At 43.4% G+C, this 18,208-nt stretch overlaps 1 pseudogene; it reads right to left on the bottom strand.

Moving 5' to 3' along the window:
• The window catches only part of LOC132430560 (taste receptor type 2 member 39-like), a 29,082-nt pseudogene extending 11,376 nt beyond the window's left edge, over positions 1-17,706 (bottom strand).
• Positions 17,707-18,208: the final 502 nt, after the last annotated feature.

The raw sequence follows: 18,208 nt of genomic DNA, 5'->3' as shown, positions 1-18,208 counted from the left end.
CTAACCCCAATCTTGTTCCTTTGCGTTTAATTTACATTTCTTTCTCTGGAATTATGAAATACATTCTCTTTGTCCATAGTGTCCTGAATTTTCGTTTCATGATATTCTTTGCTGCATGCCTGTTTTACCCACTGGATTGGGATTTTAATCTGGAAAATTACATCTTCCAATTTGGGCAATCTGTTGATCATTTATTTAATGATTCTTTTTACTTTGTTTTCTCTCTTCTCTCTCTTCTGAATTCCTAATGTTCAATGTTGGCCTTTAAAATTTTTTCATCTCTCTAGCATTGTGTTCTCATTTCTGGAGGTATCCTTGACTTTGTCTTCCAACCATTCCATTGAGTGTTTTCATTTTCACTATAATACTTTAAAATTCCTTGTGTCGTTTTCTCCCCTCTGAATGCTCCTTTATAATAATGTCCATCTCTTGCTATATGCATGAAGTTACTATTGTCTCTTCAAGTTTCCATCTTCCATACTGTCTATTTCCTGTAAGTTCATGCCTCTCTGATTTGGTCTTTATATGTTTTGGTAAAGATTTTCAGCAGCTATCTATTAATCTTCAGATGACTGTTCCTGCATGAGTAGGGTTCTCTTGGTTTTTGTATATCTGAATATATTTTTATTTTGCTCTTATTTTAATGAGAATTTGATTAGGTAAAAGAGACACCTGTTTTCCCTTAGCACTTTAAATATTTGGATTTGTCAGTCTCTTGTTTCTGGTATTATTGTTGATGAGAAATACACTGTCATTCATTAGTAGTTATCCTTTTTTATTGTGTCTTTGGTAAGTTTTACGATGATCTCTTTTTCTTTGGTTTACTGAATTTTTTTCTACTATGTGTCTAGTTTGGACTATAATTATTTTTAAAATTTGTCCTGCTTGACATTCAGAAGGGGCTCTAGATATGATATTTTATATATTTTTAAAAACTGGAAAACTTTCAGCAATAATATCTTTAAAACTGTCTCGCAGACTTTTTAAAAAATTAATTAATTAATTAGTTTATATTTCGCTGCATTGGGTCTTTATTGCTGCGCGTGGGCTTTCTCTAGTTCCAGCGAGTGGGGGCTACTCTTCATTGTGGTGCACGGGCTTCTCGTTGTGGTGGCTCATTGTGTTGCGGAGCACAGGCTCTAGGTGCGCAGGTTTCAGTAGTTGTGGCTCGTGGGCTAAGCACTCAGGCTCAGTAGTTGTGGCGCACGGGCTTAGTTGCTCCATGGCATGTGGGATCTTCCTGGACCAGGCCTCAAACCCGTGTCCCCTGCCTTGGCAGGCGGATTCTTAAGCACTGTGCCACCAGGGAAGTCCCAAAAAGTGTTTTAAAAAAGTCTTTCTAAAAACTACCTATCCTTGATCTCTAAAGCAAAATAAAAACTACTTCCTTGTATTGATTCACTGAATATTAAAAATAACATAAACAATTTTCCTGTTGTATATTCATGTACTTTAATGAACTTATTAGTCATATATATTTCTAATACTATGTCACTGGTATTTTTCTGAATAATATATATTTCAGTATGTTTTTATCTCTCTTATCTTCATAAAATTGCCTGCAATATTATTTGAAGTTGCATTTTATGGCTAATACATTTGAAATTGTTGACACCTTCAATTGGTTTTCCTCTGAATATTAAGAAAATAGTCTTTATAGATGCTGAGATAATTAGTACATGCTGAGCATTAGCAAATTCTGTTAAAGGGAGGATATTCTCAATTCCAACTTTTTTGGTAGTGAATTATGTAAATATTTTATCTTCCATTCAGAAAGGGTTTCTTCAAAATATTTTATAAGACAAAACTCAAATACTTTTTTTTCTGTCCATAATTCTTTGAATATTCCACAAAATGCAAATTCTGCATGATTCCATTTCTTAATTTTATTTCACTGAGGGTATTTATTTTATTTCATTGGGTGAGTATACACTTACCCAATCAAAAATATTAACTCTATTAAATATTCTTTTTAGAAGTTGAGATATTCTAAAGAATAATTTTTAAGTTTTGAAATTAAATCTTCTGTACTATTGAGTACACGTGGTTTAGTTTTTAGGTTTTTTCCCTTAGTTTTGTAGGGTTAAATGACAGTGTTTTCCTATTTTTAAGTTGCGTTTCAATCATTGTAATTTACTAAAACCTTTATAGGCTGAAACTTTTTTTGCGCCATTTGTTTAATCTTTTGATTATACAGTGTATATTTTCCACAAAAGTAATCAAAATTTACAGAAATTGCTTACCAAAACATTCAGCATAATTGTAGGCAACTTAGGTTCATTTATTAAGTAGTTCATCAAAGATTCAAACATATCGGCGGGGGAGAGCCGGCGGAGGAGGTCCAGCCTCTGACCGACGACGTGTCAGGGGGGAATTTGATTCAATGCATCCTGGAGAGGAGGAGGGAGACGCCAGCAGGGAGGATGGAGAGGAATTCCACTACGACAGCTTAGATCAGGGAAACGTTAGTTTTGAAGAAGAGGAAGCCAGACAGCCAGAGCTGCTGGATTAAGATGAAGCAGAAGCCCGAGTGGTAGGAGGTGAGTCTTAAAGATGCTTCTGTTACCAGGCCTCTGCTTCCAGTTCTTTAAAAGTTACCTGGTTGGGGCTTCCCTGGTGGCACAGTGGTAAAGAATCCGCCTGCCAATGCAGGGGACATGGGTTTGAGCCCTTGTCCAGGAAGATCCCACATGCTGCCGAGCAACTAAGCCTGTGCACCACAACTACTGAGCCTGCGTGCCACAATTAATGAAGCCCGCGCGCTTAGAGCCCGTGCTCCGCAACAAGAGAAGCCACCAGCCCCTGCTAGCCGCAACTAGAGAAAGGCCGTGTGCAGCAATGAAGGCCCAACACAGCCAAAAAAAAAAAAGTTACCAGGTTATTTTGCCATGATTTTTTTAGTGCTGTTTTCTCCTAGGAGAAAGAAAAACATCATATGACTGTAACTCTGCTAAAGATGGTTAATGGAAATGGAGTCTGGCTAAGTTAGCTGAGTGACTAGATAGTGAAGTCCTTCTCTCAAATTACCCACAAGCGAGCCAGGAAAACACCTAGAAAATAAGAATTCCTGTGTGCAATGCTCATAAAACACAACGTAAAAAAAAAAAAAAGATTCAAACATATCTAAAGTATGACTGATGAGAAGGAGCAAAAGGAGAAATTGGGCTTCCCTGGTGGCGCAGTGGTTGAGAGTCCGCCTGCCGATGCAGGGAACATGGGCTCGTGCCCCGGTCTGGGAGGATCCCACATGCCGCGGAGCGGCTGGGCCCGTGAGCCATGGCCGCTGAGCCTGCGCGTCCAGAGCCTGTGCTCCGGAACGGGAGAGGCCACAACAGTGAGAGGCCCGCGTACCACACACACACACACACATACACAAAGTCAAATAATACATAAGTACTCATAAATTTATACTGGACAGAAAAATGACACAAGTACCATAGCAGGAGCATTCAGACGCCTCTCTACTTGCTCCATGAAAGAGCTGCTCAGCTTCTGTTTCCTGTACACTTTGCACCTAAGCTATAATTTCTCATTGCCCCCCTACTGTTCTCACCACCTGGTGGCCTGAAGCCCGCTTGCAAACCTCATGCTGCAGCATGAGCCACGCTCTGCCCGGTGGAGATGGCAAGAGCAGCAGCGTTGTTTTCTTTCCTACTGCCACTCAAGGCTGGGAGGAGCCAGTGGTCCCAAGCCACTCATTTATGAGTACACTTTGTTTTCGAAGTAAGTTCCCTGGATATTGTCCTTTAAAAAGAGGTATTAGTCCTGCTATTTCTGGAAACTGTAGGGAATAGCCGGCTGGGTTTTCAGTGGAACATCTCACTTTCTACTGTGACTTATGCCCAGAAGACCTTGGCAGAAGTCGGAATACAAAGTGAAAGTACTCAGCCCATCCTGGCATGTTTTAATGCAAATAATCAAAAAATTAAAATATGGGACAAACGCTAAATTGGACAGGGTCCTGGAGCAAAAGGCATAAATTGATACACTTACAGAGCTCTTCTGTAGCACTAGATGAATTCTTCAACACTGTCTTTTAATTTACAAATATTTAATTTATTGAGTCAACTTCACAGTTCCTTTGCACTTTGAAAACTTCGGTGAGTACATATATGTATTTGCAAGGTTTCTCATTGGTTATTTTTCCTGTTTAGCACTTATTGTTTCGTTTCCGCCTCTTTAGAAAACTCTGCCTCTTTCAAGATAGTTCTGTTAGTTTAATAATAGGTTGGCATTTGATTTCTTTTTTAAAAAGAATTAATTTGATTGTGGCAAGAATGCTTGAGATGTACCCTCTTAACAAATGTTTAAGTGTACAGTGTAGTATCGTTGACTGTAGATATAATTTGAACAGGAAGTCTGTAGAGTTTATTCATCTCGCTTAACTGACACTGTCTGCCCGATGATTAGGGTTTTTGTTTTGTTCTGTTTTTATTTTGGCTGCACCCTGTGGCTTGCAGGATCTCAGTTCCCCCACCAGGGATCGAGCCTGGGCCTCCGCAGTGAAAGGGCTGAGTCCTAACCACTAGACCACCAGGGAACTCCCTGATGATTAGTTCCTATATGTGTTTCACAGTTTGGGTTTGGAGTTTCATCTTGATCCCGGGAGTCTCTCCCCCCTCAGTAGTCACCTGTCCCCGTCTAGCAGTCTTATAGCATTTACGTCACTCGTTTCCTGGACCCCTGGCTTCCCGGTCCAGAACTAGAATTCTTGCGTGGTTCTGATATTGTTGGGTGTTGCAGGTATTTCGTTTCTGTGATTTGTGGCCCTTTTCATGTGTACATTTTGGGTAACGATTTGGCTCCAGGTTTTACATCGTTTTTCTTCAAAATGATTTCTCCTCTTAACCCTCACCCCATTTCTGACCCTAATAAATGACTAAACTTTTAGTGTTTTATTTTTGTTTTGTTGTTAGGTCCCATAAAAATGTGACCTTAGCTCCAGCGGCGACACCGAAAGAGTCACGTCAAAATGTTTTGGAACCATTTTATGGCGGAACTGTCTGATGTGATGCAACAGTTTTCTTTCTCTTCCCTTCCTTCCTAGGAGTTGTTGTTGGTCTTCTAGTCATCTGTCCTCATCCATCACTGTTCTTTAACACAGTGAAATGTTTACCTTAGTTTATGTTCCCCCTCGGGCGGACTTTGAGATGAAGATTTGAATGGAAGTATTTTTTAGCTTTCTGGAAAATTTAGGGAACATAGGCAAGGGAGTGTGGTTATTAATAGAGTCAGAGGAATGTAATAAAGGGTCATTATGAAGCCAGTTACCACAGTGGAAGACAGACGCTGAATCCTGAAGGCGGGCGCTCATAATTATGACCCCCCAGAGAGGCTTAAGAGCACAGGTGATCTGTGTCAGTTTCCATCGGTCACTGGTTGAAGGTTGCTCCTCGGGGTCGTTAGAGTTCGCATTCCCACCCAGCGCTTCCAGGCTGCCGTGTGTGTGGGCGGAGTGGTCTTCTGTATTTCTGGAAAAAACCTACCAGCACAGAGATACAGATTGTAATACTGTGGTTTAGAAGAAAAATATATTTGGTCATTTAGATGAAAATGCATTTCTCATATATAATATATTATATAATTATATAATATATTTGGTCCTCCGTGGTTCTTGCCCTTTCAGTCCCACCTGCCATGACCTCTGGAGAGGGGAGAGGGGTTGGAAGTTGAATCAATAGCCAATGGCCAATGATTTAATCAATTGTGCCCATGTAATGATGCCACCATGAAAACCCACAAAGATAGGGTCTGGAGAGCTTTCAGGTGGGTGGTCACTTGAGGTGCTGGGGGAGTGGTCCCTGGAGACGGCTCTGCACCCCTCTCCACATACCTTGCTCTGCACATCTCTTGCATCTGAATGTTCATCTGTATCCTTTATCATATCCTTTTATAATAAACCAGTAAACATAAGTAAACTGTTTTCCTAAGTTCTGTGAGCTGCTCTAGCAAATTAATTGAACCTCTGATTGATAGAAGATCAGTCAGAAGCACAGGTGGCAACATGGGCTTGTGATTGGCATCTGAAGTTGGGGTGGGAGAATCTGGTGGAACTGATCCCTTAACCTGTGAGATGGGATTCTATCTCTGAGTAGGTGGTGTCCGTATTAAGTTGAATTGTAGGACTCCCAGCTGGTGTCACAGAGAATTGCTTGGTGTGGGGAAACCCCCGCACGTTTGGTGACAGAAGCGTTCTGTGTGAGTGTGGTAGTAGTGTAAAAATAAAGGAGACGCACAGGAGAAAAACAGAGGAGGAAACGTCTGGATTTTTCCCTACACAGGTGAAAAACTGAGTTTCCCCTACATATATAGATAATGGTGGATGGAATTGTTCAGCACCTACAGAAATGGTAGGATCCGAGGGATATGGACAAGACACTGGCAGTAACTCTAAGGCTTCTTGCTGCAGACACCTGCAACTTGACCCTTGGAGGATCTCTTGGAATGCAGGGGCACAGTGTGCCTGGGAGTTAATGCTCTGGGAAAACAGCTATCAGCCAACAGTGGAGGGGAACCAATGGAAAAAGACCCCAACTCTTTGTCCTTCAAGTGGGACAACTTCAATGATTGGAGCATACTTGGGTTCCAGTTGTCCACAGTTGAAACCTATTCATCAGCTCACTCTGTATTTTCTTCCTCCTATTTCATATCTCAGTTCCTCGCTTAAGGTGAGATTCCAGAGTTGTATCAACCCACCTGCTATAGGGCAACAAGAACTCCACTGTCAGTGTTAAATGAGATGAAGATAGTTCCTGGCCTACTGTAGCATTAAAATATTTGGACTTTAACTTTTGGGAGGTTGGGATGCTGTATAGGCAGTGTTTGAATAATATGTGGATGAGGGTAATTGTAAGGGTGTGGCATTGGATGCCTGTAGTTATTTTTTTAAATATTTATTTGGCTGCATTGGGTCTTAGTTGCGGCACGCGGGGCTCTTCACTGTGGCGCACAGGCTTCTCTCTAGTTGTGGGGCACGGGCTCCAGAGCACGTGGGCTCAGTAGTTGCGGCACACGGGTTCTCTAATTGTGGCATGCGGGCTCTAGAGAATGTGGGTTTGGTTGCCCCGCGGCATGTGGGATCCTAGTTCCACGACCAGGGATCGAACCTGCGTCCCCTGCATTGGAAGGCATTTTTAACCACTGGACCACCAGGGAAGTCCTGGCCTGTAGTTACTGATCATAGGAACCTAGAAGAAGTGACAGGGTCAAGAAAGTTGATGATTAATTCAGCATATGATTTCAAAGTCAAAGTGTTCAGAGCAGTTTAAAGAGATCCTCATCTCTTGCAATTTTCAGTACACCTAATGAAAATCAGGTATACTGAAAATCAGGCCCAAGATTTTATTGTCATGGTTGCAGATTTTAAAAGAACTGGATTCACAACCCTAGCAAGATTCCTATGATAAAGTCAGGATACTCACAAGGAGTGAATGGATTCTAAGACTTGGGATGGAGAGATTTGGGTAGATGCAAATGAGAACATTTACCCCAAAATAACCCTGAACCTCTGAACTTTGCTAGAAAAGAGCAGACTCCTTTTGCCTAGAGACTATGCACCTGAGATGGATGTTTTCGCCTTGTTCCTCTTGAAATCTACCTCTACATCTCTTCATTGCTTTTAGCCAATAACTATAGAGTCAGTATCAGCTTGGCCCAAGCAAAGAAGGACTGTCTCTGTTCTGGGAAGGAAGGATTACTCATCAAAGCGCTGGCAGTGTCTATCAGCAGGAATGAGGAGAACATGTGTGGAAATGCTTTTAACTGTCTTGTACCACAGAAGACAGAGTATAAGGTTAGAGTTTGTTGACATAGAGGGTGTGTTATCTATTGCTGCATTACAAATGACCACACATGTCATGGCTTTAAAACACACACACATTTATTATCTCACAGTTTCTGTGGGTCAGGAATCCTGGGCACAGCGTAGGTAGGTCCTCTGCTTTAGGATCTTTCATAGGCTGCAATCAAAGTGTCAGTCAGGACTCAGTTCTCGTCAGAAGGCTCAATTATGGGAATATCTGTTTTCAAGCATGTGTAGTTGATGGCAGGATTCAGTTCCTTGTGAGTTGTTGGACAGAGGGCCTTAGTTCCTTCCAGGCTGTTGGTTAGAGGTTATGCTCAGTTCTTTGCCATGTGGGCCTTTCCATAATGGCAGCTTGCTTCGTTAACTCAGCAAGGGAGAGAGTCTATTAGCAAGGTTTAAATCACTATCTTATGTGACCTTCGTTGATAACTGACATCTCATCACCTTTGCTATGTTCTACTAGTTAGAAGCAAGACATAGTTCCTGCCCACTCTCAAGTGAAGGGGATTACACAAAGGCATGAATACCACGAGGCAGGGATCATTGGGGATCTTGGAAGCTGCCTACCATAGAGGCCTTCTGGCAAAGGATACTTGTAAGCAGTTTGAAACTCTGCTGGTATGGTTCCTTGAAGTCTGGAGATGTGGTGACTTAAAGATTATGTGGATACGGTCAAACTGTCTGGCCAGAGTATCTGGGAAGGATTCAGAAGACTCCAGGAGGGGCTTCCCTGGTGGTGCAGTGGTTAAGAATCCGCCTGCCAATGCAGGGGACACGGGTTCGAGCCCTGGTCCGGGCAGATCCCACATGCAGCGGAGCAACTAAGCCCGTGCGCCGCCAACTACTGAGCCTGTGCTCTAGAGCCCGCGAGCCACAACTACTGAGCCCGTGTGCCACAGCTACTGAGCCTGGGCTCTAGAGCCTGTGCTGCGCAACAAGAGAAACCACCCCAATGAGAAACTCGTGCACCGCAACAAAGAGTAGCCCCCGCTCACTGCAACTAGAGAAAGCCCGCGTGCAGCAGTGAAGACCCAATGCGGCCAAAAAAAAAAAAAAAAAAGACTCCGGGAGGTGGACATGTCAGAATGGATATATCATATAAGGCCAGAGAATCAGGAGACATGGTTGCTTGAGAAAGCCCAGAAGACATACCCTTCAGTAAAACAGTTAAAAAAAAAAAATGTGCTAGCGGGAAGGTGGCTGCAGGGCAGGAAGAGAGCCCTCACTAGAACCTGGTCATGCCTGCACCCTGATCTCAGACTTCTAGCCTCCAGAACTGTGAGAAAATAAATTTCTGTCGTTTAACCCACTCAGTCTATGGTATTTTGTTATGGCCGCCCGAGCTAATATAAATCCTTTATTTTGGCCATACTGCTTGGTAGAACCTGTGGTGCTAGAGAGATCTGTGGTAGATTAAGGACCCTGAGTGTAGTCTCTGCTAAGCCTGAGGAGGAGAGTTGCAGAGCAGACCGATAGCATTCTGGAGCAAACTATACTCTCTGCAGCAGAAAACTAATTATTTGAAAAGCTGCACTTGGGCATTATAGAGACCCAATACCTGATCAGGAAACACTAAGAAACCAGAGTTCCCTCTTGTGACTTAGGCATTGGGAGGCCCACAAATGATATACTTGAGTCGGTACAGCAGCAATCCTTCATACAACGGAAATAGCACAGTTGAAATTGGACCCAACTGGCTCCAGAGGGCTTATGGTACAGAAACACGTGGTTCATACCCCATGTCAACTACTTTGGCTGCACTTAAATCCCCCCCTTCAGATTGGACCTACAGCCTCACGGGTGGGGGAGTTCCTATATCTAGGTTTCGGAGGAAATAAACCCAGGTGTGCTTCACAGATTAGTTGGCTCGGTTTGTTTTTGTGAGCTAAAGGTAGACGGTTGGCACGCCTGAACTTCACTCAGGGGTACTCTAGGAAAACAGCTGGGGGAGAATATTCTCAGTGGGCAAAGCTACAAGCAGTATACCCGGTCATCAATTTTGTATGGAAGGAAAAGTGACTTGAAGTAAAGATACACCATGGGCTCTTGAGCAGTGGTAAATCTCTTGGCTGGTTGGTCCAGGGCCTGGGAGGAACAAGGTTAGAATATCTGACCCAGCAGGTCTGGAGGAGAGCCATCGAAAGAACCAGTGGATGTGAACACAGAATGCTTGGTTCTTGGTGTCTCACGTTAGTGCTTGTAACAAAGGATCTGACACAGAGCAGACGCTGAACAATTAGAGGGTAGGATGACCTGTTCTATGGATGTCAGCCAGCTCCTGTCCTCTGCTGCTCCAGTGCTTGTGTGCTGGCTAATGAGGTGGGGATTTTTACTAAATAAGCACTTCCTATCACTGCCATTGACATTGACATTGACTCATGCCCTGAGATGTTAAAGTATATGCTAAAATCACACAGGGAACTATCCTCAATATTATGTAATAACCTGTAAAGGAAAAGAATCTGAAAAAGAATAGATATAACTGAATCTCTGTGCTGTACACCCGAAACCTACATGATACTGTAAATCAACTATACTTTAATAAAAAATAAAGTATAGGGCTTCCCTGGTGGCGCAGTGGTTGAGAGTCCTCCTGCCGACGCAGGGGACACGGGTTCGTGCCCCGGTCCGGGAAGATCCCACATGCCGCGGAGCGGCTGGGCCCGTGAGCCATGGCCGCTGAGCCAGCGCGTCCGGAGCCTGTGCTCCGCAACGGGAGAGGCCACAACAGTGAGAGGCCCGCGGACAGAAAAAAAATAAAAATAAAAAAAAAATAAAGTATATGCTAAAATTAAAAAAAATACACTTCCTACCATAAGTGATTTAAATGTTGCAGCTGCCGACCTTTCAAAAGCAGACTAAATACTGAGACCGTTAATTGAGTACCGTCTCTCAAGGAGGCCACTTGATAGAATAATGATTACACTGGATCCTTTTGACTCTTGAGCGGGCAGTGTCTTGTGTTTACTGAGAATGATACATATTCTAGATACGGATCTCTTTCCTGCGTGCAGTGTCTTAGCCAGCATCACTGTCTGAGAGCTCACAGAGTATCTGATTTCTAGACCCATCTAATATCTCTTAGATCAATGGAATCAATTTTTAAATGAAAGTTGCCGCAAGGGACACATGATCAAGGTATGTACTGATTTCTCAAATTAATTGCATTATCAGGAAACTACTGGCCCTATGGCATGCCAGGAAAAAAATCTCATAAATGAGCCGCTAAGGAAATGACTTGGCAGTCATATTCTTTAGGGGTATGGTGATGTCCTTCAAGATGTGGCATGTGTTTGGAAACAATGGCCATTCAATGTTACTTTGTCTTTGATAGCTAGAATAGATTGGCCCAGGGATCAAAATGGTCTCTCTTACCATCACTTCTGGTTGTGGAAGTGCTGGGTCAGAAGGTATGTACATAATTAAAGTAATGTCAGGTGGTTCTCCAGATAGCTGCACCTATTTACGCACTCCCACTAGCAGCGCCGAATGGTCCTCATAACCCCTCATTGCCCGCTAACAATTGGTATCACCTTGCTTTCTGAGTTTTGTCTTATTGTGAGGAAAGAGCATGGGCACAGGGAAGGGACATCATGGTTAGGAGCCTAGCAAACCTGAACTTCTGTGAGTCTTTTCCCTGCCACCAGTTGAAGAGGAATAAGATGTGATAATTTTAGGACTTCAGATGAGTTGAACTTTCAGATAACTGAGAGGGGCAGCAGGATATAACTGGACTGAAACAGGAGGGAAACTTAGAACCGTTGCTCAGTTCTACCCTTAATTTTAGCCCTAGGGACAGTTCTCTCTCTCTGGACATTTCCCCTCCTATGTTAAATGGTGAGAATACTTCCTGTCTTCTCTTTCTCCTCATTTGCTAGGGAGTGAATGCTCATGTGTTATATCTGAGAAGGTTTCTTGAAATTCCAGTGCCTTAGAACCCTGGGGTGTCTAAGCAGATACAGGACTAAGTTTTGGGGAAAGAGCACAGGTAGGACAGTGCGAAGCCAGTAGGAAGTTTATTTTACTGTCCACACAGATGCCTACAAACGCAGGGATAGCAGACTTTCCAGATCAGAGTATGATGACAATGCGTGTGACACAAACTTCATAACCAGTGGAGGGGTACGATTCCACGTCAGAAGGGCATATATTCTCCTTTGACACAACTTGAGCCTTCCCTGGTATGATCGTATTTTCTGGAGAGAAGAAGCAAAGCTATGTCAGGCAACCGGACTCCACTTCTGGTCTTCTCACTTGGGCTCCACCCACAAACCCTCCTATCCTGCCTTTTTTTGGGGTGTGTGTGTGTGTGTGTGTGTGTGTGTGTGTGTGTGTGTACAAATGCTTACTTTTCTTTTTAAAGTTAATTTATTTTTGGCTGTGTTGGGTCTTTGTTGCTGTGCACGGGCTTTCTCTAGTTGCGGCAAGTGGGGGCTACTCTTCATTGCGGTGCGTGGGCTTCTCATTGCGGTGGCTTGTTGCGGAGCACGGGCTCTAGGCAGGTGGGCTTCAGTAGTTGTGGCTCGTGGCCTCTAGAACTCAGGCTCAGTAGTTGTGGCGCAGGGGATTAGTTGCTCCGCGACATGTGGGATCTTCCCAGACCAGGGCTCAAACCCGTGTCCTCTTCATTGGCAGGTGGAATCTTAACCACTGTGCCACCAGGGAAGTCCCTGAATATATCTTTATTCATTGCTCTGCCTGCTTATTCTACCCCTTCATTTCCCTTTTCATTCCTTTGCACCTGACATTATTCATGTCATTCCTCACTTATAACTTCAACTATTATTGTGATCACATGCTTTCTTCTTTGTTTCCTTTCCATGTACTCAAGAACAATGCTTTCATTCCACCTCGCCCTGGTCACAGTGGCCCTCCTTCATAAACATTCTCCAGTGTTGTAATTTTCTTTACACCTGCTTCTTCTCTTATTTACTTGAATAATTTTCATCAGAGGGACATGCTAGCTGAGATCAGTGAAGTAAGGCAAAAGAATCTAGGAAGTGTCCATGTGGGAAAATCCAGGAAGAGCTCCTTGCTGCGGTTTAACTCCCTTTGAAGGACTAGCCACATCCTTGAGGACACACCTCTAGCATATTCTCAAGGCAGTGCTCCAAAAGGTGCAGCTGACAATGGGTTGAGAGAATCTATTGAATCTATGTTCTCCCATAGGGCGGCAGGGAACTGCAGTTTTCAGAACCTTCAGTGCACATGACAAATCTTATGTATCGTGCAGGTCACGGCTAATTTGATGAATTATTTTGTATGTCAATTTGGCTAGACCATGGTACCTAGTTTTGGGTTAAGTACAAGTCTAGATGTCACTGTGAGCTATTTTTAAATCAATAGACATTGAGTAAAGCGGATTACCCTCCTTAATGTGGGTGGGTCTCATCCACTCAGGTGAAAGCCTTTAGAGAAACGACTAAGGTCCCCAACGAAGAGGAAATTCTGCCTCCAGAATGCCGTCAGACTTGACCTGCAACACCAGCTCTTCCCTGGGTCTTCAGTGTGCTGGCCTGCCCTGTAGATTTCAAACTGGCCAGTCTCTACAATTACCTGATTCAGTTCCTTAGAAAAATCTCTCTTTTTATATACAAACACCCTGTTGGTTTTGTTTCTTTTTTGAGAACCCTAATACAACTGGTGTTTGGAAAGGGATAATATATGTTGAAAGGGTTGGAATTCATATTGGTGAATTGGTATATTTGAAACCTTGCGTTGAAATCGGTTTCTAAACACATGATATAGCAGACATTTCACCTGGGAAGGGCTGATGAAGAGTGGAGAAAATATACCACTTAGGCACCTTGGGCTGAATTCTCAGTGCTATTTCTCTGGGCTTCAGGATGTTTCAGTGTTACTTTATGATGCGGTAAAGTCCTGGGATGTAAGACAGATTATTGCCTATTGAGCATAATTTTGAAAGGCACTACATAATGATATTTACCTCTATTTTAGTTTAAAAATTATTATTTTTTAAATGAAACAGTGTAGGGGGAGGGGCTATCATTTTTTTTAAAATTAATTAATTAATTTTTGGCTGCGTTGGGTCTTCGTTTCTGTGCGAGGGCTTTCTTTAGTTGCGGCAAGTGGGGGCCACTCTTCATCACGTTGCACGGGCCTCTCACTGTCGTGGCCTCTTGTTGCGGAGCACAGGCTCCAGACGCGCAGGCTCAGTAGTTGTGACTCACGGGCCTAGTTGCTCCGCGGCATGTGGGATCTTCCCAGACCAGGGCTCAAACCCATGTCCCCTGCATTGGCAGGCAGATTCTCAACCACTGCGCCACCAGGGAAGCCCTAAAAATTATTATTTTTTTAAAGTGATGGGGTCGCGTATTGGTCAAGGACATCATAGAAATTGATGGTCATGGAATAATGGAACATGGTGAGGATGACTTAAGGACCAGTATGAATGACCATCATTTGTCTTTCATTCCATCACATATGTTTGATTATAGGACTCCTGGGTATGTTAGCCTGATGTGAACGTTTTCAGACATTGGTTAAATAATTCTGATGTAAGCAGCAATGGATATCTGTTCTGGAAAGTGATGTGGTTTGAGAGCCATTAAGCCCATTAATCATTACAGCATAGTTTCCTCAACTGCTACCCAAACTGCATAGAAGATCTGGATGGAGGACTTCCCTGGTGGCACGGTGGTTAAGAATCCACCTGCCAATGCAGGGGACATGGGTCCGAGCCCTGGTCCGGAAAGATCCCACATGCTGCAGAGCAACCAAGCCCATGCACCACAGCTACTGAGCCTGTACTCTAGACCCGTGAGCCACAACTGCTGAAGCCTGCACTCCTAAAGCCTGTGCTCTGCAACAAGAGAAGCCTCCACAACGAGAAGCCCGCACGCCGCAACGAAGAGTAGCCCTCACTCGCCGCAACTAGAGAAAGCCCGCAAGCAGCAACAAAGACCCAACTCCGCCAAAAATAAATAAATGTATATACAAAAAAACTTCCTTTAAAAGAAAAGATCTGGATGGAGATGAAGAATATCAGGCAAACCTTGCAACACCATGTTTTCTTTTACGTTTTCACTGGGTTTAGCTTAAAATCAGGAACTAGGCAAATACATGAGGCAAAAATCTATGTGTCCCAAGTCGGTTCCACAGTTGACACAGAGGTGTCAATATTCATGGGGCTACATATATCTGAAAAGATCAATATTTCAGGGGCAAGATAGAATCTAATTAGCGGCCACAGTTCTGTAGATGGTATGTACGAGTGTTTTCAAAATGTTATGACAAAAGTTTGGGGATACTAAAAATAGAACTACCATACGACCCAGCAATCCCACTACTGGGCATATACCCTGAGAAAACCATAATTCAAAAAGAGTCAAGTACCACAATGTTCATTGCAGCTCTGTTTACAATAGCCAGGACCTGGAAGCAACCTAAGTGTCCATCGACAGATGAATGGATAAAGAAGATGTGGCACATATATACAATGGAATCTTACTCAGCCATAAAAAGAAATGAAATTGAGTCATTTGTAGTGAGGTGGATGGACCTAGAGACTGTCATACAGAGTGAAGTAAGTCAGAAAGAGAAAAACAAATACCATATGCTAACACATATATATGAAATCTTAAAAAAAAAAAGAAAAGGTTCTGAAGAACCTAATGGCAGGACAGGAATAAAGATGCAGACCTACTAGAGAATGGACTTGAGGACACGGGGAGGGGGAAGGGTAAGCTGGGACGAAGTGAGAGAGCGGCATGGACATATATACACTACCAAATGGAAAATAGATAGCTAGTGGGAAGCAGCCACATAGCACAGGGAGATCAGCTTGGTACTTTATGACCACCTAGAGGGGTGGGATAGGGAGGGTGGGAGGGAGACGGAAGAGGGAGGAGATATGGGGATGTATGTGTACGTATCGCTGATTCACTTTGTTATAAAGCAGAAACTAACACCATTGTAAAGCAATTATACTCCAATAAAGATGTTAAAAAAAAAAAGTTTGAGGATAATGCCATCTTCTTCTCCATGTTATTGTTCAGAAAGCCAAGCTAGCAGATGGCTCCTAAAGGGAAAAAATGAAACCAAAATTGTCATGTCTTTTAAGTAATGAACAAGTATAGTAGTTTAAGAAACCGAATAGAGGCTGATGAAATCAGATTGTAAACCACTCAGGAGGCTCACAGTGAAAATGTGCTCAAGTGCAAGGGGAAGGGATTAAGGATTAGGGACAGGTTTGCCACAGGCTAAATTTGCAAAGAGAAAGGTGATCCTGGACCTGACAGTGCTGAAAGAAGGAAGAGGAAGTTGAGATGACCAATGAAAGAGGAAGAAAGAGGACTTCCCTGGTGGCGCAGTGGTTGAGAGTCCACCTGCCGATGCAGGGGACACGGGTTCGTGCCCCGGTCTGGGAAGATCCCACATGCCGCGGAGCGGCTGGGCCCGTGAGCCATGGCCGCTGAGCCAGCGCGTCCGGAGCCTGTGCTCCGCAACGGGAGAGGCCACAACAGTGAGAGGCCCGCGGACAGAAAAAAAAAAAAAAAAAAAGAGGAAGTTAAGACCAAACAAGGGAGTTATAGAAGCCAACAACGCATTCAGCAAGTACTGTGTGCATGACATTGTGCTAAGTATCTCACATATACTAACTCACTTAATCTTCATAACAACCCCATAAAGTAGGTTTCCAGTTGTATCCCGTTTTACAGGTGGGGATGTGGAGGCACATAGCAGGTAAATATATTGAGCCCAGGTCCCGTAGCCAGTACCTGGTAGAGCCAATTTTGGATCCAGGTTTTGTGGAATCTGGAAGTTTTGTTTTATAGTATCGGGAACCTCTTTCAGAAGCAGAGTACAGGCTTACACATATGAAATACAGATACAGGACCTTGGAAGAGGCTGTAAGCGAGGGGCCCTGAGTCTTCACATCATTAACTTTACTGTGAATACATCTTTTGATGGAGCCAGAATTTGAACACAGGCCTTCTGGTTCTAGAACCTGAGCTTTTAGCGATTCCACTGCCTACTGGTAAGGACAGGGCCCCAGTGAGCCCTCCCAAACGGAGTGTCCCAGAGCGGGTAGATACAAGGCCCACTCTAAGCACACGTTTTCCCTTCCATGGCCAACCATTCTAGGGTGTTTCCCCATAAAGTTGATGTGAACAATCTCAGCATTTATCCTTTCTTCTATCTATCCGTCTCTCCACCCATCATCGTCCCAATCCCTTCAGATAATCCATTCTACAAATATTGGTTAAGTACCTATCATTACAGAGAGGCTTTAGATGATGGACATGCAGAGATGAATATGACAAAGTGTAGTGGGGGAGAAGAGTCAAAATAACAAATTTAGTAGGTCATGATCAGCACTAATAATAGTTTCTGTTTATTGAGGACTACTAAGTCTTTTGCAGGGTTAACCTAAATGGAACTGACAGCCTTGGAACCTGTTTCTATATGTCTATATATATATAAAATTTTTTTTTTTTTTTTGCGGTACGCGGGCCTCTCACTATTGTGGCCTCTCCCGTTGCGGAGCACAAGCTCCGGACACGCAGGCCCAGCAGCCGTGGCTCACGGGCCCAGCCGCTCCGCAGCACGTGGGATCCTCCCGGACCGGGGCACGAACCTGTGTCCCCTGCATCGGCAGGCGGACTCTCAACCACCGCGCCACCAGGGAAGCCCTATATGTCCATATATTTTAAAAAGCATCCAAACAAGCATACCTAAAAACAATAAAATACCAATGTGATCACAAGTTTGGAATAATATCATAGATTTTTCTTTTAGGGGAGATGGAGAAATTTTACACGTTATATTCCACAGACACCTTTCTTAAGGTCTTCCCTGATCCCAACATTTCTCTCTTAATGGTAGCTGCTGGACATCTCCCCTTGTCTCTCTCACCTATGTAGTGTGGCCACCGCCATGGTGCTTCCCCACTTTTATCACCTTTTTATACACTGAGTACTTTTGATGTATGACCCTCCCTCCCAGTGCGAGAGACCTCAGAAGTAGAGTTCAGTTCCTTTTGTCTCCTTTTCTCATGAGAATCACACACCCTGGAATTGCCATGAATAGCTTCTACAAACACCAAAAATAACAGCAAGAACAAATACTTACAGAGCGCTTACTATACGTCAGACTCTGTTCTAAGTGCTTAACATATTAATTCACCTATTCCTTAAACAATTGTGTAATTTAAGTATTTTCCCATTTTATGGATGAGGAAATTGAGGCCTAGAGGGATAAAGTAACTGGCTCCAGTTGGCAAAATTAGTAACGGACAGAGTTGGGGTTCAAAACTAAGTTATCTGATACCAGATCCTAAGTCCTTAAGTACATTAACTGTGTCTTAATGTGACAACATTATAGCTGAGGAAAGGAAACTCAGCAGAGGTTTAATAACTTGTACAAGTCATACAGACAACA

This window comes from Delphinus delphis, chromosome 9 (genome assembly GCF_949987515.2).
Source record: "Delphinus delphis chromosome 9, mDelDel1.2, whole genome shotgun sequence".
In the NCBI taxonomy this organism is placed as follows: Eukaryota; Metazoa; Chordata; class Mammalia; order Artiodactyla; family Delphinidae; genus Delphinus; species Delphinus delphis.
Note: the sequence above shows the minus strand (reverse complement) of the source record. Positions and strands in the feature narration are given on the sequence as shown.